Here is a 24451-nt window from a genome sequence, read left to right on the forward strand (position 1 = left end):
CTGGTTCCTGGAGAAACTCAGAAGTTGTTGACTGCTGTTTGTGATGCTTTAGCCTCCCTTTGAACTCCTTGGTCATGGCTTGAGATGTGGGATAAAGGAAAGGCAGTGCCGCTGTCGTATTTTCATCTTAATTTGAAAACCACCAGTCTTGAAGTGCAGTTGTCTCTGTTTCCAAAAAAAGTTCAGGCAAATTTGAACAGAAGAACCAGAACACCTTAAAAATTCTGAACCCGCTTGTCTCCTTGATGACACTCTGAAAAACCTTTACAGATCAATTAAGGTCAAAGGAAGAAATCTGACAAAGGGCTTCACTGCCTTTAGAATACTCAATTCTCTCTGAAAAGCAAGAACAGATGTTCTTAGAACTGGCACTTTAAACTTTTATCCGGCTCATTTCCCTGCGCTGATGGTCTGGTCTCCCTGGGATGGGTTCTGGTTGCATTCAGACTCCAAAGTTCAAAAGCAAGGAAGTGATTTTTAGCTTGCACCAAAGCCACATCAAGGCACGTGAGGGTATGGAAAAGGTGCTGTGGTAACAGCAAACACTTGGATCCACTGACATCCATGAGGTTAAGGAAGTGCTTAAATCAGGGTTTTAAACTGCAGCCAGTGTGAGCAAAACATCCTTCTGGTCCTCAAAAAAACAAAAAAGAAATTTCTCATTATTCCAATATACACTGGAAAAGAAAGCTTTAACCATTTACTTCTAATATGTCCTAACACATCTTGTTTCTGATTCAACTTCAGCTCTGAGAAGGACAAGGACTGGATAAAGTCATCATTTGCATAAATGTTAAATTGTGGGGGGGAAAAAATGATGGTGCTATCACCTTCTCTAATTTGGCTATTATCACTGAGAATTTTGTGCAAATGATGTATTTATATGCAGTTCATAAATGACTCTGCTAATTCCAGCCACTCAATGTGTCCTACATATGCTCCTTATGGTGTCTGTGGGCGAGGCAGATAAACAGTCGAGTTTCTGGGATTGGAGCGTCAGGATCAGCATTTTGCTAAAAAATTGCTTTTTCAAGGGGTATGAATTTGCCTGTTTATTCCAGTGCAGCAGCAAAGGGACTGAACATTTCACTGTTCTTGGATGGGGTCATAAAAGCTGGTTTGCATCTCATTTAAATGTTGCACATATTCTTGATAAAATTATTTTTTACAAGACATAAAATTGTTGCATGGTTAGTTGCTAGTCAAAGAAATTATACCTTTTATAAGTATACTTGTAAAGGGATGTTTAAAACATTTAAATATGACTGATATTTCAATCATGCTATTAATAGCATTTAATAATTTTGTTATTCCCAATGCTAAACAACCTTCAACAAATGACTTCCTGAAAGAGATTTTATTTATTCATATTTAAACTAGAGATGCAGTGAATTCAAGACATGAATTAGTTCAAGCCCATCTTAAATTTTCAGTGCGACTTATAAATTACTCAGTCTCTCATAATGTCAGTTTTATAATCTGTAAAATGAGGAAGAAGCTGTTTATTTTTACCCAATCCCTGTTCTTGGCATGTTTTACTTGAAGCACTGTAGTCATAGTCCAGGAAAGGGGACTTTTGTTTGGATAGGAAAAGCCTTTTTATGACAAAAAAAAAAAAAAATCACCTAATTAGATTATTGCAAGTACCAAATAAACTTTCTATTTGCAACAGAATTAAGATAAATTTTATTTTCTGTATCAGTTTTGAAAAGTAGCATTTATGCTTGTCTCTTTTCCATGTTCCAGTTCTTGGACATAGAATTCATTTCATTCCCAGAAGCATTTTCCCTGTTTTACAATAGAACTGGAATGACATATTGCATAGTTAATTCAAGAATGCTATGAAGTGTTGTACAGTCACAGCGTGTTTCCCTTTTTAACTTCTCTGTTCAGAATCTAATCATCTTAGAAAAGTAGAATTTATATTTGATGAATTATTTTTCTCTTGGTGACATGTGACATCTCCCAAGTTTCCAGGTTATCTTCTCAAAAGTTGTACCACTTTAAAAATGACCATAAGAATCTTGCCCAAATTGTTTTTCTTATGCCCCAGCTGTCTCACCACCATTCTTGTCTGATGGTGGAATTACCAAAACTCAACAAACCACTCACAGATTATGGACAAGAAACATGGATACCATTAAAATATTTGTAAGAATGATAATTAAAGAAATACTAAAATCTTCATAATATATTTTTGAATAGTATATCACAAAGTCACAGAATGGTTTGGGTTGGAAGGGAATCTTAAAGATCATCTTGTTCCACCCCCCTGCCATGGGCAGAGACACCTTCCACTACCCCAGGTTGCTCCAAGCCCCATCCAACCTGGCCTTGGACACTTCCAGGGACAGGGCAGCCACAGCTTCTCTGGGAAACCTGTGCCAGGGTCTTACCATGCTCACAGGAAATATTTTTTTCCCATGTTTTTATGATGCAGGGCTTTCTTGTATCTGTTTTAATCCTTTAGCATATATAGATCTAAATTTCCACAGATACACATATTTAAATATTTATAACTGTTATGAACTAAAATATGATGGAACTATGCAGTGAATGCATGACAGCTTGTCTGTAAAAGAAGTGTTTTCACAGTGCAAATTTTCTTTTCCAAACAACCTATAACAAGATTCTTAATGATCAAAATTATGTAGCTTACAGTCTCTCTATTGGACTTTCCAAAAAGAGAATCATCAAAAACAACACTGCAATTTTGAATAGAATAATATTCAGTGCCACAAAGAAGACACCAAACTGTAGATCTTCTCTGTGATTCCTCATTCATGCTTCAGAAGTGTTCAGGTATCTTTAAGTCCTGGTTTGTTGAGATTTAAAATGCGACTTGGAGTTTTTCTTTCAGTAACTTGTGACACAGAACCTGCTTCCATAGTTTGTGTTCTGCATCTCATAAAACAGATGAACAAGGCCAGCCTAGACAAACTTCAGCAGGTAACACAGCAATCATTTCCTTCCAACAAATAATGATGAATAACAACTCACAGAGTTATAGAGGTGAATGTTCCTAAGCTGGTCTCTGCTTGAAAATTTCTGATTAGGGAATGTCCACCCTTTTTAGCTTGAGATAATTCCTCCTTGGGCAGTGTCAGTGCTCTTACCCAGGTGTTACTGGGAAGCACTTCTAGAGCAGATCTCAGGGCTGGCTAACAGGGACTTTGGGGTGAGCTTTTAATTGGTTTTAAGACAGTGTGGGATTGAGGGAGTCTGCACAGACATGGTCTCTGGTACTAGATGGAACTACGGCTCCAGTGTCCTTGTTGCCTGCAATAAAACACAAGACCTTTCCAAACAGTGTTAAAATGATAATATAAAATAAAATGTTTAATTGAAAGCTTCCAAAGTGCACAATATGGCAATATGCAGAAGCGATATTGTATTTCTGAAATTTTTATAAGGTTAGGCGATTAGTACATCTATCAAATATTGTCCAATTAGGAGAGCAGTTGGTTAGGTAATTTCCCTCCAGGGTTCTGCCCCACTGGAGCCCCCTTCACCCCCAACTTTTATTCCTACACTTTATTGTGTCTACAATGTATGGTGCAAAGCAAAATGTCCTTGCTAGACTAAAAGCAAGACTAGACAGAATTCAAGACTGTATTAGTAAGGGTTTGATAAACTATGGTAGAGGGCAGGAAAAGTACTAGAAGTTATAACTATGTATTAACAGCCTACAAAAATACAAATAAATGAAAAAATATATAAAAAAGGTAAAAATCCTTAGGCTTAATCTTCTTCCTAGAAATTTCCCTGGCTTCAGGCAAAGCCTCTGGATAGAGAATGCAGTAGCCCAAGTCTCACTGCTGGGAGATTTGGCATCAGAGGCAGTGGTGGCTTCACATGTGAGAGAGGCATCCCAGCTTAAACACTGAGTTGCCAAGTGAAAGAGCTATAAGAGGAGGTGGGCAGACTGTAATTTAGCTTTCAGCATGATTTTGGATCAGAAAACCTCAGATCAGAGGTCTTTCCCACTCTCTGTTATCCTTTATTATCCCATATGTCGTGCTTTTCTCTCTTCCTGGTAAACCTTGCCAGGGATTTGTTGTCTTTCCGTCTACAGTTGGATTTAATTACAAGCAAAAGGTGGCAAGTCAGAAACAATATGCTGAGCTAATAAATTTCCTGTGCAAGAATCATGTTGCCTATTAGGAAAGCTCTAAGAACACCAAGGAGGGGCATAGGTTAAGAGAGAGGAAACATTTCACACTGTCATCATCTGAAAAGTTATTACGCTGCTGAATAGCTACACATGACAGGCTGAAATATTTGCAAGATTCATGGTTAATGTCTGGATATTCATTTACACATGTCCTAAGTTCCCAGTTCCCTCTTAAATTGAGGCTATGCAGACACATTTGAAATTTCTTTTATCTAATTTTTTCTTATAATTTGTTTATTTGATTTAGCTGCTTAGCAGCACACAGACAAATACATACACACAGATTAATATACTACCAAAAGTCTCTTTTAATCTGAATTTTAAAGCTATTGAGCTGATCCACACAGCTTGGTACTTAAGGACCAGTTCCTCATACAAATTCACCAGCTGTACTTCAAAGAAACTTGTAAGGTTAAAGAGGAAATACTATCTTTGCTGTCACAGAGAGAAGAAAATGCCTCTGACTAATTTTCCTGACTGAAAAGTATTTGTTCCCTGATGTTATTATTAAGTCTGGTAAAACATATATTTATCAAAGTTTAAACCAACAGAAGGAGAAGAAATCAGCAGGAATCCTGTTTAACCTCATTTATCGGCGCTCTCAACAGAGGTATTAGGCATATTGAGCAGTAATGAATTATTTAAGATAGCACTAGATATTAAATGCTTTGAATTGTGGGCAAACAGCCAAATAGATGCATTTCAGATTTTTTCCTCTTCTAATAGGAGCTCCCAGGACATTTTAGCTAATAAATTACCATTTTCTCACAGAATAACTGTTTATGTGATGTGGAATCCATCTCTGAAGCTGAAAATGGGCATTCCAGGAAAGAAACAGGCACCCTGTAGTGGAGAAACAGGGCTGGAAGATGTGTAGAAGCACAGATTGCTTCAGATGTGCCCAAATGTACTACATATTTTAGTCACTGGTTGAATCTTTCTGCTCCTGGAGATGGTAGGGGTAGTGACAGAATGGAGTTTGCATGAGCAGGAAGATATCAAGGTTTTAACAGCCCAACAAGGACAAAACCCCCAAAAATTAGAGTTGTAACCTGTAGTCCACAACTGAAGTGGTTTGGAGCCCCATCACTTAGCTGAAGCTTTTATTCTGGGTTTTGCTTTCCTGGAACCAAGCCTTGGGACTGAAACTGCTCTCTAGGCACTGTCAGACAGAAGGCTCTGCGGTTAGTCATAAAGTATTTCTGTCTAAATTTAAGAAATAATATGGCTCAAACCCTCTCTGGATGAACATATCCAATAAGTAGAGAGAATTAAATCACCCTCATCTCTACAGTTTTGCAAAAAATAAATTGTCCCTTCACTTCTTATTTCTGCCCTCAAAAACTGCAGACAGGACTGGAGAAAACAGATGAGAAATATACTCAAGGTCCAGTATAAAACATGTGAGAAAACAAGATCAGCTTAGATTTAAAAAAAATAAAAATAAAAAAAAATAGAGGAAACAAACCCCAAACCAATCACTGCCTGGTAGAAGTCAAACCTCAAAGGGAAGACATGATACAATGGAAAACATTTTGAGGAATTAAGGTGGTCTTGTATACAATCATCACTGGCTATAAGTTGCTTAGGGGAAATCCTGATTCTGAAACATTTTTGTAATGAAAAGTGACTGAGAAGTTTGACTTTATGATTTTTATTCCAGTGTTTGAATGCTTAGTACTGCATGACCTCACAGGAAAAAAGAATCTTCACATCAGAGGCAAATCAAAGGAAGAGTTATTTTGATTTAAAGCATTGATTGGTTTGGGTAGCTGCTGGCTTACTGATGACTTCAAGGTCTGGGAATTATGATATGGATACCTGAAGGATATGAATACCAGTCTAGGAAATAAGTTAATGGAATAGAAAGTAAACCAATAAGTAATTAATGGTTCTCATTATAAGATGTATTACAACAGAAATAATGAGAAAATTCAACTATGTCCCAAAGCTCATTTCCCTTAAGGAAGGGATTACTTTACTGTGGATTGGACAGGAAGGTCCAGAAGTCATTACTAGGTCTGCTAAATCCAAAATGGATTAAGCTTCCACGAGTGTTCTGTACAAGAGTGCTCTTACCACAGTTTGGATCCTGGCGTTCAGTTTGACTCCTGAAAACCTCACAACAAAACTTCCATTGATTTGAGAAGTGTAAGAGCCTGAATGAGAGATGAGGAACTCCAGGCAGCTCTTCTAAAATGCAGTTTATTACATCCAAGACGTTAGTGCAGTCCAGGGTGGTGGGCGACAGAGCCTGTGCCTACAGCTGGCTTCTACATTCAAAAATCTTTCTGCTAATCTTGTCAAACTTTCATTCTTCCCAACAGAGAAGACCACAATAGATCAGATTTTTTTTCCCTCACTTCTGTTTGATGTCACATAGGCATTTTGATTGTTTTTCACACAATTAAAGGCAAAGTGCAAGAATGGATGCTTGTGCATGGAGTGCTTGCTCTCCCAGTCGAGCTTGCCCCGGAGTCTCAGAGCAGCAATAGCTGTCAGACAGGCACTTACATTAAGTACCATGTTGACATTAAAGGGATTGGGAAAAGTGCCCTAAAGAGTATTCCCCTCCCAACCCTGCTCCCAGCAGAAGGTAACATTTACTCCTCAGCCTGGGATAAATTACCATATTAATTATTCAAAATACTTAATGCCATCAAACAGAAATGAATTTACCAGATGCAGTCAAGAGCCAGAACAAGAAATCAATGGAGTTTAAAGGCCTCGGCTCTCAATGAATCATTAACTGGGTGCTCTCCTGAAGTGTGGGGAGTGGAGAGGCTGTGAATTGCCTCAGGAGGGAGGAGAGGAGGTCAGGCCAAATTGCAGCTCCAACCAAGAGTGAATTCTCCCTTCTGCCAAACTACGTATATATGATAATGCCAGCACTTAAGGGAATATTTGAGAGTGTGATGGACTCACAAAGAGCTCTGAGAGCAGGATGCAGCTGTGCAAACCAGCTGTGCTTTGAACCAGGAAAGTAAATCTAACCTGCTCTGGTAATCACACCAGTACAGGTAAGGCTTTTTTAGGTTGGAACACGCTGCCCCACAAAACTCTGTTGGTCGGGGAGTGTGCATCCTAATACCTGGACAAATCTGCACAATGAAAAGCCAGGCTAATTTTTCAGATTGATTTTACAGTGGTAATGTTACAGGACAGAGCTCAGCCTCTGTTCTTCCTCTTTTACTGGTTACCTCCCCCATACTCACTGTGGTACAGAAATCAAATGTTTCTTCATATCCTTTTTTTTGACATTTCCTAGCTGTGACACAGCAACATGGGGCAGTTTCTGTCTCCTGGTTTAGTGGTGAGTAGTTTTGGGTCTCCTTGCACGCAAAAGCTGTAGTGGCTGAACTCTCTCAGTTGTGGCTTATTCCCACAGAAGCAATGTGGTGAAAAAGTTTTAGAAATACAAAATGAAATTTGCAATACAAATCCATTGGAAGCATATCTACACAAGAATATCTTCTGTTTTCAGTACTCTGGGGATAGATGACTCTCTAGCTGTGTGTTTAACACATTTTGCTTTATTTAGCCTTCCTTTTGTCTTTGAGAGCCAATGCAGTTAATTCTGGGCAGACATTAGGAACAATTCAGTTGTAGGGAGCTGCAGGGAAAATTCAGCTTCTGGCCTTCCCTGCCCCAGTGCTCTCCCAGTGAAATGCCTCTCAGAGGCTACTTTGGCTTTTTGCATTGCAAGACCTGTGAATTCCATATTTTGGGACTGACACTGCCTGTGCCCAGGTGTTGACAGAGGGGACTGCAGGGCAGCCAGGGAGAAGAAACTGGATTTCCCCTGTGTCAGGCACAGGTTTCAGCCTTTATCTTGATCTTTTCCCACCTGTTGAGTGGGAGAGAGAGAACAGTGAGCTGCAGGGCTAAGGTGAGTTAAACCTTCCTCTCCTCCTCTGGCTTTGGTGTTCACACTTTTTCCTCACACTTTTTCCTCACTCCCCATACTACCATGCAGTGGTTTTGCCTTCCCAGCCTAATAAAGTCAGAATGAAGCAGAAGCACCACATGGGAGAGAGGACATTCCCAGGAAAATGAGTGGTGCTAAGCTGGTGGGATGGTGGAAGTACACACACACAACCTTCTAGCTCTTCTCACACTGATTTTAGGGCTTCAAAGCATTTTGTCTAGTGGGTGTCTTCAACCTTTTCTGTGAAAGAGGAATGACAACCCCTCATCTAAGGAGACAAGGTGCAAACTCCAAAATAAGTTCTCCCTCTTGGATGACTCCTGTCTGATGCTCATTTATTGCCTGTCACCAAGTTCTGTTTAATTCCTTCTCTTTCTGATCTTCCTCAGCTTTCTGCTTCCAGTCCTCTTTTACTCTTGCTTGTATTCTCACTGTTGAAAATAACAACTCATTTTAATATGAGCTGAGGGAAAGGGAAAAAATTACGCAGAAGAAACAAAAGTCTGTGAGATTTTAAAGCCATGCTGTCACTGACTTGCTGTGAAGTGCATCAGCTGTTCGTAAATGCATCAAGAATGCATTCCTTTGGGATCAGCTATGGGAGTGCACTGTCTGTGAAATAGTTTAAATGGTTTAAAACTAGAGAACATCCAGAGATCAGGACTGGAGCAAACCATCAGACTAAACCCCAGTCTTTCTGTCCTGTAAAATAGTGAGTATGAAATTTAAAAAGCCTTAGCCAGGAAGGTAAATATGGCAGGATGAGCTGGAATTGTGTAGTGATATTGGAGATAAAGCAGCCATGGAATTTGCATATAATCATAGAATTATAGAATGGTTTGGATTGGAAGGGACCTTAGAAATGGTCTTGTGCCAACCCCCTGCCATGGGCAGGAACATCTACCAATAGACCAGGCTGCTCAGAGCCCATCCAGTCTGGCCTGGAACACTTCCAGGGATTTTCTATGTTCATAATTCCTAGTGGGATTCTGGAGAGCTTTCCTTGGGCTCTCAGAACTTGTTGATGGTGGGTAGTTCTGTTAAAACCAAATTAATCCTTTTGCTGTGCCCCTTGCACACACTGTGCACTGAACCTGTGTTATGTATTGTGTGTCTGCGGACAATTCATCCCTTCCAGCCTTTCAAGGTGTCCTGGGGAAGGACATGAAGGTTTAGGTTCTTCAGATCCTGTCCAAGCAAAAAAAAAAAAAAAAAAAAAAAAAAAAAAAAAAAAAAAAAAACCAAAAAACCATCCCTTCCCAGATAAGCTGAGGCATTTATAGAAGAGCTGAAAATAGTAAACTCTTTTTGCATGAACAATGATTGAGTTTTCATTTTTTTTAGGAAGAGAATCAATTTTATGTGAAAATGCATCAGATTCTGCTCAGACAAAATAGAGTTTCTAAGGACAATTTTGAATCAATATGAAATGTTCTCTTTTGTCAAATGATTACAGGGCAAGAAAAAATAAAGATGGTTTTTGGATGTACTTTTGTGATTGGTCTCTGCAAGAGTTTCTGATGGAGGGAAGGGGATGTGGGCCATGATTTATTATCACAAGAGTATCACAAAATCTGAATTGAGTGCTACAGGAAAAAGCTTAAAAGACTGGTTGGAAACATATTCCTCTCTGAACAACATTCTCTATAAAATAGGCACTTTGTCCACATACTGCTAAGAAACAAAATGTGATGGAAATGATTACATGGACATTATTTTTTGTAATACATAGCCATTTGTAGAGTTTTACAGAATATCTGTTGATGAGTCAAAAAGAATACACATTTATTATTAATAAATAATATTGCTATGCTGCAGCAATGCAGACCAATAATAATATCTCCAATTATTCATAGAATCATAACTTACCAAGGACTAATAAACGCAGAAAAATGACCTCTGGCTCAGGGAGTTCACAAGCTGCAATTTGCTGGAGTTTGGGAGAGGTGTTTGAGGAAATATCATGGCATATTTGCCATTCTCTAAGCATCCACATTGGATCATTATTTATCATCAATCAATCTGGTTTTGTGCTCTTCACACTTTTATTGTTATTTGTACCTTTTCAAGCCTGACACATATTATAAGTTGGCTTCCCTGTTTTTATTGTCTTGTTTAGCATTTCAAATTTCTGGCCATGACCTAGGGTTTTACAGTTATTTTTGTTGTAGAGATAAGTATAAATACTACAAGGAAAATCATCCCAAGTATTGTGCTTTCCTGGGAAGATCTTTCCAAACTGCAAGCCCCCAAGTTCCAATTTTCCTTCCCTATAACTGGAGCCAGGGACAGGCACCATTTGGATGCTCATATCATGATTCAAGCATAGAGTTTTGACCATCAAGTTCCTCAAATAATAAAACATCTCTATTCTGGTGATGATGCTTGATAATGAATTCACTCCTCAGTGAAATTCATTCTTCAAGGACATGATGAGATGAACCACATCCCATCTTCCCATCAGCTCAGTCCCAAAGAGACTTTCCTTTCTCCCAAGCTACTCCATAAATTTAATTAATTCCAGCACAAATACAGCTAAAAGAGATATTTTCTTGTTCCTTCCTGACCATGGTCTCACAGCTCTTGCATGGTCCATGAGGACACCAGCATTGAGGAACAAATTTAATAATCTGGTATTCAATTTGTCCCTTCTTGCAAGGAGCTCTGACCATTTTTTCAGGCAAAGTATCTTCATATTAGATTTCTAGTACAAGAATAAAAAGTGTCAGTAAAAGGTTGCCACAAATAATTCTGCTGCTCCATTCCTGGATGAATAAATTAATAATTATAAGGGATATGATGCCACAGAGGGAGGCCTGGATGAGCTTATGGATACATTACTAAGCACAGCAGAAAGAGCAGTAAAGACACAATCTAATTCTGTGAGAAAATTAATGAAATAAAACCATTACAGAAAAAGTATTGACACCACTCAGGCAATCTGACTCCTTGTGATGTGAGTATATGGAGAGTAAAATGGGAGAGGCCAGTGATAAACTGAGCTAATTTCCCAAAGAACATCCTGGGGAAAAAGGAAACCCCATGTAAGTGCATCTTTAGTAAGAAGTGAGGTGCTCAGTGAGCTCAAATCACTCTGTGGCATGGAAAAATTGTTAGAAAAGTTAGAGTGACACTTCTCATGTTATCAGGTTCATTAAAAAATTCAATGAGAAATAACTGGTCCAAAAATACTAATATGATAAACCAAATTCACAGATTATAATAGAAAAAGAACATTAAATAATCATCAAATAAAATATACCTTCTTCCAATTACCAACTTCATCCTGGGTAATTTATTTAATTGGCTAATGCTATCTCAGATTTTCAAGACCTTGTGGAAGAAAAGGAAATTGGAAGAGAAAAAATCCACAAAAGATGTGGAAATAATGGAAAACTTAAAAAAAACCACACATAAATATTCAGTCCCTAGTGAACAACATTGAGCACACAACATCCAAACAAACAGAATGACAAGGGGATGGATTTGTCAAGAGCAACACAACGTGGTTTCCTTGTATGGCAAGATAATAAACACTGTGGAGCATGGTGAAGGGGGGAAAAGCCTTCAATCCCTGTCTGCAGTGAAGCTCTGTCACTGTAGGACATGACAATCCCATCACTAAGATAAACATTAACCAAACAAAATTACTCTGAGGAAAGGCAAACCTGACAATAACTTCTGTTCAGAGCATGTAAGAAACTTGTGCTGACAAGTGAGGGGTTGTATCAAATAAGGTTTGTGAGACTTCTGTGCTGGGTAGAGCTCAATTTATATCCTGCATGGTGAAACTCAGATTGGGTTCATTCATGTCAAGTTTTTGAGGATTATTATGTCTTTTGTAATGGTAAGTCTTGGCAAATGTGAGAAATAGTCTGAAAATTGTGGCTACATATTCTTCTAGATTGGCACATGCCCTCAATTTTGGTAAAACTACTTTCCTAAATGCAAGCAAGGGAAAGCTTGGAAAAGTGGGAGCTGTTCTGCAAAGGATCTAGGGTTTAAAGTAGATGTCACGCCAAATAAAAGACACATAATTCTCATTCTGACAAAAAAAAAAAAGACAGCAAGTTTCTCTTTTAGACAAATAATAATAGACAAAGATATAAGGAAAGGAAAATGCACTGAATAATTTGAGACAGATCATTAGTATGATCTTTGTAATCTTTTACAGAGAAATTTGGGAGCCCCCTAAGTACTTTTTAGGAGTTGGCAAATCCACTAGCCTTGAAAATGCCTAGTGGTGAAACTGAAGATGTATTCCCAGCAGGCACATACAGAGCTCATAAATCCATATATCCATGGTGGCCACACTGATCCAGAGATACATCCTCACTCATAGCCTTGTACTTCTGCCCTTGCTTGGCTGCTCAGGATTGAGGTCTGTTAATGAGAAGGATATTTGTTTATTTGTTTAATTGGATGAATGTGTATGCACATATACATGTACATATATAAATATGTATATACATACACATACACATATACATATACAAATATGTATATAGAGATACACATAACTATAAAAAAATATAAATATAACTATAAAATAAATATCAAATAAATATAACTATATAACTATAACTTTAAATATAAATAACTAAGCTATAAGTAATCATAACTGTAAATATAAATATAAAAATATAAATATAAATATAAATATAGATATAAATATAAATATAAATATAAATATAAATATAAATATAAATATAAATATAAATATAAATATAAATATAAATATAAATGTGCAGAGTGAGACCCAACTCCCCTGGGTCAAGGCCTTCCCAGTTTCTGCAGAGATGAACCCTCAATGCCACAGTCTCACAAAATGAAAACACACCCAGGGTGTGAATTGTGTGGTAACTCAGAAACACCTTTTTAACACCTGATCCCCCTATTTCATAATTCTTGTTCCTTCTCTAATCACTTAAGCCTATTCCTTTCCCACCCACTGCTTTCTCCCTTCCACATCCAATAGTAATCCTTGTGGAATAACAAAATACTATTTTCCTGCATCCCATGACATTTCCCACTTCCCCAAGGAACTGACCCCTCGTAGTGTGCGAGTGGATCCTCCCCTGACCCACTGAGGGTGTGTCCCCACACCCATGGGGCTGGGGCTGGCTCTGACCCATCACTGAGGGTTCCCCCACTGCTCTTTTTCCTCTTGGCTCCTCAGTCTGTGGGAGAATTTCCTGTGATAAGCCTGAGAGCAGCCAGGGCAGAGGGTTTTATTGGGGGGTCACATACTCCAAATTACTCCTTTGTAATTTGTGGGTCTTTTATGGGTGTAAAGATGAATTTTGCAAGAAGTTACAAAAGGAATATTCATATGCACTTGTGGGCTGTCCTGAATAGAGACCAAAATTAGGGGTTTTTTACAGGAAAAAAAAAAGAGAAAAAGGAAAACTAATTCTACAATTTATTTTTGGTAACAATAAGTTTTTTTATAAAAAGGCTTTCAATTGTCAGCTGTTAAAGAATGTGCAGAAGTTGTAAACAGCTGGCAAGCCACCGCCCTCATGCTCACAGAAATCTCAACCAGCTGTTAATTTTTCATCCTGCACAACTTCTACTTTTGATGTGATAGGATGCTGATGTAGAATAACTCTCAATGATTGTCATGTTCCCCTCAGTACCCCCAGCACTGATTTGCCCTCCTCTGTCCTGCCTGGTCTGTCTCCAGCTGGTGCCACTTCTCTGCCAGCTGCAGCTCCAGCGTGTTTGTGGACATTTCCACAAAAAGGAGAACTTTGTGTCTCATGAACCACAGAAATAAACTTGGAAAATCCTGAAAGCATCCATCCAGCAGCACTCTTGAGGAATATCAAGCCAGAAATGAGGAACAGTGTCATGGAATAATCACAGAATGGTTTGGGTTGGAAGGGATCATAAGCGTTATCCAGTTCCACCCCCTACCATAGGCAGGGACACCTTCCACTATCCCAGACTGATCCAAGCCCTGTCTAACCAAGCTTTGAACCCTTCCTGAGATGGGGCAGCCACAGCTTCTCTGTGCCAGGCGTTCACCACCCTCACAGGAAAGATCTTTTTCCTAATATTTAATCTAAGCCTACTCTCTTTCAGTTTGAAGTCATTCCCTCTTGGGTTTTCTGCTGTTGGGATGACCCAAGAGTCTCTTTTTCCCAGCCCAGTGGTTGAAGAAAGAGTTGGAATTCTTCGGCTCTGGTTCACAAGGTTGTTCATTATCTATTATCTAAAATATTTTCTCTCAGACTCAGAGAGGTCTAATCTGCAGATCTGTCAAGGGCACAGTGCCCTGCCCTGAGGTGGTGCTATCTCTTTATGCTAAAACCGACATGTACTTTATTTACAGTTATTTTCCAATACCTATCATCGTTGTTAGACTGTCTACTTCTACTCTAAACCAATCTAAAAACGCCACCGTCACCAAGAAGATGGAGGTTAGAAAGGAGGAAGAAGGACAAGGAATGCCCAAATTCCTCCCTCTTGGGACTCCAAACCCTGGTTCTAAAAATCCCAAAATTCTACTTTTCACCCTGTGGCAACTACTGTTATGCTACTTAAACTTTTGTGACTTGTAATTCTTCATACAAAGTTGGTAATTTGCTCCATGGGTTAAGATCGAAATCCCAAGTGTCTTTGGCTTCCTGCCAGGGTCTCTGAGGCCCTGCCAGGGGTGCAAGCCATCCAGGGCACCCAGAGGGATGTCCTGGGTTCTGACAATTCCCCTTTATGCTGTCACTCCACACCCCTGTCCAAATCCCTCTCCAGCTCTCTTGGAGCCCCTTTAGGAACTGGAAGGAGCTCTAAGGTCTCCCTGGAGCCCTCTTTTCTCCAGGCTGAACAACCCCAACTCTCTCAGCCAGTCTCAAGCAGGCTGTGTCCTGGCAATCCACGTATCAGCCTTGTAGGTTTAAACAAACCTGGAGCAATGAATGCATCTCCAGGGCTGTTCAAGGGCTCCCAGGCAGGAAAACACTTTGCCAACATTATCCTCTGCAGCTCACTTCCACCTAGGATTGAGGGGAAGAGAAATGCTTAGCTCAGGAGTACCTTACCCAGGAGGGAGTGCACAGCTGGGTCGAATTGGATATGTTCCTGATCACAGGGGAAGAAGCTTTGCAAGGTTAAGGCTTCATTATATTGCCTGGGACAGGGAATGTCAGCAGTTTGTTTCTGAGGATGGAGTCTCCTCCATCCTTTCTGGGGAGGGCGATGCTGCCTCTGGTCGCACGCAACGTCAGCGCTCAGCGCGAGCTGCCTCGTGATTTCCTTCTCAAGGGCAGGAGGGCTCCTCTGGCAGAGCAGCCCTCCCAGAACTAATTCAGCAGATGTTTAATGCACTTAAATATATATGAATTTACCAGGAGCTGACAGTGCAGTCACACCAGGCTCAGCCCTCACAAAGGGACTCTGTGTCCTTTAGCATCAGAGAAGCCAAGTCAGGAGAAAATCCTGGGCAAGATTGTGCCACTGAGAAGCCTCTCAAACTGCTTTGACTTCTCTCCAGCTAATTGCACAGTATAGAAAAGTGGTTTGTCATTGCCATTGTACCTCTGTTAAGAAATGCATGTGAGGATGTGGAGAGAAATGTTGTTTTCCGAATCTTGAAAAGCAACACCCAAAGCAGAGGCAGAAGACAGAAGCCCAAAGTGCCTGGAAACAAACCTCAGTGATAGGAATTGTGCTGGAAAAAGCAATAAAATCCATCTAAATTACATTTGGCATTTCCTTGGCTTGAGTTATTTGCAGAGAACCTGTTCTCTGACCCTTGGGTCTTCTAGTTTTAATTTGCCACCACTGCTGTTGTCTTTCTAATCTTGCACCTTTCTTCCATAGGAAAAAGGCTCAACCTTCAGGAGTTCAAGTGCCATGAATTGGAAAAGAACCACATCAATTATTGTCAGTGGGAGTGCCAGTGCTTCACTCTCTTCTCCTTCTTTGTCTCTGCAATCTCTTGGTCTACTTTGTGAGGCAATTTTATGACTTGCACAAAACTATCTCAAAGCACTCAAACCCTTGCTTGTCACAGATTGCAGTTGCCAAATACCCTTTCTGCTCCAATCAAATTTGTATTTGGCTACACTAATTACACACAATTCTTAAAATATAATCTGGTTTTCCTGGGAAATCAATCACCATCCTGGGAAGCTCATCTGCTTTTACCAGCAATGTTATATGCAGGCAAATAGGCTCCTTGGATGTGTTTATTAAGAAGTAATTATTGAACAAATCTGGACATTAATCAAGCATGATGATGGAGTAGATTGCATTTAGCTGGGATACAGTTTAGATTTTTTTCACAACAACTTGTATGGGGCTGCATTTTGGATTTATGATGAAAGTTGTCTTGATGCTTTTACAACATCAAAGCCTCTTCTGCCTCTCACTGGAGGGGCACAAAGAAATCTGATGGGCACATCCAGGACAGCTGACCCCAAATGACGAAAGGGATATTCCAGACAAACCCTGGCATGCTCAGGATGGGAAACTGGGGGAAAAGGAAGGAAGGAGAGATGTTCTCAGTGGTGGATTTGTCTCACCAAGTCACTGTCACACACAATGGAGTTCTGCTTCCCTGGAGGTGCCTGAACAGCTGCCTGGCCTTGGCAAGTGGAGAAGGAATTTCTTGGTTTCCTTTGCTGGTGGGCACAGCTTTTCTTTTGCCTCTGAAACTGTCTTTATCTCAACCCACAAGGTTTCTCACTTTTACCATCCCACTTTCTTCATTGCCCCATCCCAGGAAGAGGGGAGGGAGTGAGACCTTGTGTGTGGCTCAGCTGCCCACATGAAATAAACCGTGACACAGGAGAAAAAAATTGTATAATCAAAAAGCAAATATTATTGTGTACTTTAGTGCAAGGTTCGAGTATGTCTCAATTTCAAATAACATTATGTAGCACTGTCAGTTCCATGTCCCAGGAAAATTTTCTGCTTCCTCCAGAGTACTGCAAATGGGAGCCTAGGGCAGTATATTTATTTGTGGGGAAAAAAGATCTCCTATCTGATCATCAGATGTAAGTATAGATGTACATGTGGCAGAACAAAAGAAAAGCTATCCATCAATAAGACTGACTGGAATGTTGAGCTCTTTGGATACGTGGAGGTCGACCTTGAAATTTGAAAGTTACCGAGCTTTTATGTGCACAGAGATTCTGCTGCAGATGAAAACAAAATAAAATACTAGAGGATATAACTGAGTAGTCATCTGGGGTTTAGAATTTTCTTCTGATGTGCCTCTTTGGCTGAGCAAGAGCAAGAAGAGTCAACTGAGAATGTCAGGTAAATTGATAAATCAATCAGATATGTTTATGCCTAATTGCTAATGACAGGTTTTCCAACAAAAGTTGTAGCTTGTATCCAATGGTTGCAAAGGACATAGAGATCAGCACAGGAACGATGCAGAGAATTCAGAGAGAGGTTTTGAGCATTTACCTCTCCAAATTGGGGCATTTGGGCTGTCACTGGGGTGGGGACATTGCTGGCAAAGGGCAGTGGTCTCACTTTTCAATGTGATCTTTTCCTGTTTCTTTTCATTGAAAAACAAAACCATATCTGCACCTGGGGGAAAAAATCCTGCTTAGTGCAATAAGTTCATGTTCCCAGTCTTTCTCTTGGAGTAGAAATCACTTAATCTTACAAAGTCAAGTGAGACCTTGAATTTAAGGGTTTTTAGTTCCTCTAGACCTCCAGTAACCTGACCTGAGACAGCCCTAACAAGACAGGATGCCCAAACATCTCATTCTGTCAAAGTTACCACTTCACTTGGAATCAATATCTTTGGGAAAAATGTACTTTCAGTGACAGACTTGAATAGCAAGATTCAGAAACAAATCTGATAAATTTGGCAGTCCATAAATGAGCTGTGGGATAAAACCTTTGGCTGCTATAAAATCCTTCCAGCACCATTTTCTCCAGTATCCTGTATTCTCAGAGTACACTCTGATTCCTAAGTTCACATTTTAGCTGGCACTAAAATTAGAAAATCATTCTGTAATTTCCAAGCTAAATGCAGACTCAGTTTTGAGCAGCAAGAGGAAACCTTCGGCCTTCAGAGAGCTCTGATTGACAAGAATAATGTGACAGCACAGGGCGAGATGATTTCGTGATTTGCTAAAGAGGAGAAGAAATTACTGAACTGCAAAAGCCATGAACTGCCAGGCAGACATTAAACCAGAGTAAATGTGTAAGAACAGACACCAAGATCTAACACTGCAGCCTCATCAGATTCTCCCATCACAGATGGTGCTTCACAACCTTCCTACACAGACAAGCCTCACCAGGAGACATACCTGAGCCAAGAATTCCTGCTGATAAATCCCATATAGTCCCTCTCCACTTTTACTTTTGAGGTAACTGATGGGCTGAGCAGGGGGAAACACAATTCACCCTGCTGCCTGTAGGAATGCCTTAAAAGGCAGCTAAAATGCCAAATAATGGAGGTTATCTGTTGGGAAGTGCCATGAATAAAACATGTTTTGCTGTCTGTATGCATTTGTCCTCCCTGCCCTTCAGTGAAAGATCCCTGTTGCACATCACAATTTGGAGAGCAGAAAAAAGGACCTGGGTGACTTTGCCCTGACTCTGCTAGGGCAGGATCAGACAATCCTTCCCTAAAATAAGACAGGACTATTTCTGACCCATGGGCCAAAGTTCAAAGGCGGAGACGTTCAAGCACATTTAAGCTGACAATTCCCATCTGAATGAATAAGCCATTAAAATTAATGGGACTTAATAGCAACCAGATTTTTAAATATCTATTACCTACTGAACATTTGTGTGGTTCTGGACTTTATTTTGAAGGCCTTTCTATTTTGCCCAGCCCTTAAAATCCCTTCATTTAATTTCTGGTCACATTATTCCAATGCGAAAGAAAAAAAGAAAAACTAAAATGAGCAAAAAAGGATTGAATATATATATATATATATTTTTTTTTAAGTGGAAGGAGGGAAATAATAGATTAAAGACTAGGAGGAAATTTTTCTGCCAAAACAATGCAGCAACTTCTTGTTCCTTTCCTTTTCTTTTTTTTCCCCAGAAAAATCTGTAGGTCATTCACAGGTGGTTTTTTTTGGTAGGTGTTTTTTTGGGGGGGGGTTGTTTTTGTTTTGGTTTTTTTCTGAGGGGAAAGCTAGGGAATATTTTTAGTTTTGTTCATTTGGGGGGGGGTTTGTTTGGGTTTTGTTTTTTTTCTGAGGGGAAAGCTAGGGAATATTTTTAGTTTTGTTCATTTGCCTGTTTCTTTTTTCAAGGAAAATAAAAATAAAAATAAGTCCCCCACTCATTTTATCAGTAAGAATAAAGATATCTTTATCCTTTATTACACTAGTTTAAGGCTTGACCCTCTCTTGTGTATAAATTATACACAGAAAGACATAAAACTGGTTCATTTATTCAGTAATTTATTGTGTCTTTTGACTACCATGGACAAACAGGTTCTGTAAGGTACAGCACGAGAAAGATACAGGGAGGGAAAAAATATGTTCCATACAGATGGCTTTAAACAGAAAGAGTGTAGATTTAGATTGCATATAAGGAATAAATTCTTCCCTGTGAGGGTTGGGAGGCCCTGGCATAGGTTGCCCAGAGAAGCTGTGGATGCCCCATTGCTGGAGGTGCCCAAGGCCAGGTTGGATGGGGCTTGGAGCAACCTGGGACAGTGGAAGGTATCTCTGCCCATGGCTGCAAGATGATTTTTTGAGGCCACTTTCAAACAAAACCACTCTATAGATACTGAACTATACACTAAAAGACAGAAAAAACCCACAGTATCTATAGTGTATACTGAACTATACACTAAAAGACAGAAAATACATTTTAGCAGGCTTCTGTATTCTGCCCATGCTGATAAATCACCTTAAAGCCAGCCATGGTGTAAGCACCCCTGAGAAAGCTTTCAATATCTAATATAACCCAGGAGTTTCTGTTGATTTTGGGACAACAAAGCAGTTAATTTGATAACTCAGAGTGTCTCCAAATGTGGAACAGTACCTTACAATATTTCTAATGTATTTAGAGACTGTAAGTCTGAGCCAGCTGAACCCTGCTTTATCTGTTTGTGCATTTATGATCACATAAAACTCAAACACGACACAGGATTTTGCTCTCCTGAAACAACAGCAGATTTCTTTATTTGCTATTTTTGTTGTGAAAATTTTGCAAAGGCACGTCTCTGTTTGGGACTTTAGGTATGAAATAAATAAATCAAAGCTTAAAAGTGTTTTCTATGTCCATTTTTGTCGGAGGTCATAGAGTTCCAAAGATGTCATAGAGCATTAAAATTGTGTTTGGAAGGGTATGAGACACAGGGTTTGTAAAATTTGAAAATTATGGGGGTCACACAAGGAAAAGTGTTTGAAAAAAACCACTGAACACAAAATAAGTTGGGATTTTTATTTATAAAAATGCTAAAAAATATTTCATTATTAAATGTTTCTTCTTTGAAGTGAGTACAAACTAAGTTTTAAAAAAATATAAACAATTAGCCCAATCAATACAATGAGCTGCTTCATTTTTTTACAAATAGTTTCTAAAATTTTCATTGTGTTAGTTTGTTTCATCAAGAAATACATGAGTTGAATATGAACAATTGGACCCGAGATTATTTATTATGACTCATGTGCACTAGGAGAATGTGGCATGTTGGTAGGTTTGGGTGGGGTTTTCTCCATTTTCTCCACCAAACCAGATACTCCATTAGCTGCCAATTCTTATCTTGGAGTCGTGCAGAGCTTTCGGAGATATCACTTCACCTTCTCTGTTTCTGCTTCTTAATCTCCTTAGACTGTAAATTCTTAGGATCACAACTGATTTTTTAAAAAATTTGTGTCAACCCCTGAAGAAATGGGTCCTTAATCTCAAGTAGAATCTTTAACTACTTCTGTAACAGAAATAGTAAAATAGTGAGAGGAGCAATAATAACCACAGTGCCTGGGAACCAAAACTGATTAGGAGGCATCACTCAGTGTCACCTGGCAGTTGACCTTTATCTCAAACAGACACAGATTTTTTAATATATTTTTTCCCCCACTCCCTGTTATTGCTGTGAGGCACAACTGATATGTGAAAGCTGCTGCTGGAAAGCTACTCATTAAATTGTAATTTCAGTGTGCTGACATTTCAATGGGAGCTTTGCTCCCTGTGTGGCTCAACAATTTAGATTTGCAAAATATTGTGCAGGGCTTTATAAGCTTGGCTGTGTCAACTGCTGGTGGATTACAGCAGCAGAAAACATGGGATAAAATGAATGGCTAGAGGTTGCTGTAGGGCTCTGTGTTCTATCAGTCTTCAAGTGAATATAATTAAATTATAATATATGTCTCTGACCAGAAAAAAAAAGAAAAAAGTTGTCTTTTCTTCCAAGACTGAAAATCTTTGTGGTGTTTCCTTCAGGCATCCTGTGGATTTGTGAGGATGAGGATCCAGATCCACTGCCACTGAAAGGACTTCTTGAGGAACTGGTAAAGGCACCCTAACTAATGGAATGCATTTTATCAATCTTCTGAGTTACAAAATGCTTCACCACAGTCCCTGTCCTGATGATGGACAAGTAATAAAAGCAAGGACGGGATCAAGATTTGGGCATCCTTGGGTCAACTCCTGCTTGACTCTACAGAGGGAGAAAGGTGTAGAATGGTTTGTAAGGGTATAACAGAGGGGTTCCATTTCCAGATTGACTGATCAAGCCCTCATCCTTGCCCATTTGGGGGGTATTAAACCAACTGTACCCCCTCTCTTTGATTATAAACCAAGGGTCTTCCATTAAAATGAAAATTCATAGTGATCCAATATGACAAATGACCCAACGTTCCTTAACATGGAAAGGGAACTTCTTGACATTTGCCCATATCTTGTTAGGTGTTTTATTGATCTTTCTCTGAACACCAAATTCCAGAGCATCTTGCAGTTTTCTGCACAGCTTTGAGAAGCAGATTGTTAAGCAGAGACTATCTCTAACCTTGATGGAAGCAGCTCCAGGGCAAGAAGAAAAACTCTTTTGAATTAAAGTTGCAAGCAGCCATATTAACAAGCATATGATTACAGTACAAATTGGCCTGAATAATTCAGGAAGAGTCCTATCCAAAGTTTGATGCTAATCACAGTCTGGGAGAATATTATTAAAAATGAAACCTGCTGTCAGGGGAAGGAATCTTCTCTTCTCTTCTCTTCTCTTCTCTTCTCTTCTCTTCTCTTCTCTTCTCTCTTCTGTGATTCAGACAGGAGAGAATTGCACTCTTCACTCACTTCATTGTGTCGTGCTTGTTGCTGCTGCTTCTTGCTAAACCCCAAATAAATGAAGCAAATTTTCTCAGTCACCAAATCTATTGCTTGTCTTAGAAAAGAAATGTGCATTTGTGCCTGTGGATATGGACCAAGGGTTGTTTCAGCAAACCTTTTCTGAGTATCAGAGCTGATGCTGGAAATGGAGAAAATCTCTCAGGTATTTATGGTGTCCCCCTTTACTCTCTCTTTTTTTTTTATTCTCAAAAAAGGACTAAAACCAAAGAAACTCTGGAGGGAGGAGTCTTTATTTCCCCAAGGCACAAACATAACACACTGCACAGCTGTCCCTTGGTGCCATGGGGCATCTGCTCACACCAGTGGCTGAGATGCAGAACAGCACAGTTCCCACTGCCCCTCACATGGATAAAAGGACAATGAGTGCTCCCCAGTGCAGAGCAGGTGGGTCAAGAGTGGTCTGGGGCCATCAGGGGATGGTGCTGGCTGGAGTTGAAAGTGTGTCCAGGATGGGACACTGAAGTGGTGCTTTGAACACAGCTCCGTTTTCAGCTCTGCTGCTTCTCAGTTTCCAGAGCTGGGCTGAGCTGCAGTGTCAGCCTTGTCTCTTCCACCATCTGTGCCTGTCTGTTTGCATTGAACAAGCTTTGGGGACAATCTCTTTTTTTTTTTCCTTTTCTTTTTTTTTTATTCATGCTCCTTTGTGCTGCACTTATCAGCAAAAAGCCCAGAAGCTCAAAGAGGATTCTGGGGGAACGTCTGTAAGTATAAGAATATTCCTTGTAAAAGGCAAGCAAGCCACAGAAATGCTATCTGACAACCTGCACAGACCTGCCACTGCTTCTTGTCAGACCTCTTGGGCAGCAAACATTATCTTAGGAGAGTCTTTTCTCAGTCAGAGAAACTTACAGGCATTTCCCAGGTCTCCAGATGCCTCCCTCCCAGGCAGACAGGGCTCAGCACAGCTTGGACACTCTTTGCAGAGCTCACACAGTGCCCAAAGAGTTTCTGGTGAAATGTTGCTGTTTCTGCAGGAGCTCCTGTGACAACTTTTTGTCCTTTCTACCCAGCAACTCACTACAAGTATAGGAACAAGCTGGGGTTTTTTTTCAGGATAATGACTGACAACTCCAGCGACAGATTGTTGAGTTCTTGACATAAATGTGGCAGGGGGTAAAGGAAGTGAAGCACAAAGCAGTGGAATGTGTGTGCTTGCACAGAAAGTGCCAAGCACCACAGCCTGAAACTAAGTTTTGACAACCTGAGCTGATGGAAGGAAGATGGAGACAAATGTCTCTGTGTTTGTGAAGGGAGGTGAGAGCTGCAAGCAGAGGAGCAAAACTCAGCAGGCTTCACTCAATGTTTAGAACAGGTTTTTTCTCTCTGCTCTGCATCCACATGTACAGCTGTGTGTTTTTGTGGCCAGCTATGTGGGGCACTAAAATACTGATGCTGTTAGAAAACAAATGCTCTGAAAATTCTAATTTCTTTTAGTCTACTCAGTTTCTCATTTCCATATTGAAGTTTCAAACATTTTTGGGCTTGTTTTGTGTCCAGTTTCACTTTCTGGTCCTCAGATCTCGACATTGCAGTATTGAGTTGTCAAGGCAAAGAGAACCATCTAAATTACCCTTATTCATTGCTCTGCCTTGAACAGAAACACTCACATTGATCTAATTTGCTGAATTTTCCAATTAAAATTTAATTTTACAGAAACCATTTTTCTAGCCATTAGTCTCCACCAGAGTTAATGTCAAAGGCTCAGTTTAGATTAGCTTAGATCCCTGCATTAAGAGCACCTTGTCAGACCCACTTTAGGACTCATAATATTTATCAGAATTGCAGAATCTCTCCCACTCAGCCCAAATTTACCAACTTTTAAGCAGAAAGCACAGCTCATACTCCCAGTCAAAGGGCAAAATCCAGCAGGGGAAGAACAAATATATGCACGACCAATTTTAAATGAAGAGTATTGAATAAGTGTTTCATTTAGAGCAGAGAAATCACTCATTGGGCTCTGAATTACATTAAAAAAAAATAAAACATGACTATGCAAGACTGTCATCAGATTGTGCCTTGATTAAAAGTCAATAGATTTGTTTGAACAGTCATTACCATTTCTGGAA

This window comes from Passer montanus, unplaced genomic scaffold (genome assembly GCF_014805655.1).
Source record: "Passer montanus isolate IOZ18808 unplaced genomic scaffold, ASM1480565v1 scaffold100, whole genome shotgun sequence".
Taxonomy (NCBI): Eukaryota; Metazoa; Chordata; class Aves; order Passeriformes; family Passeridae; genus Passer; species Passer montanus.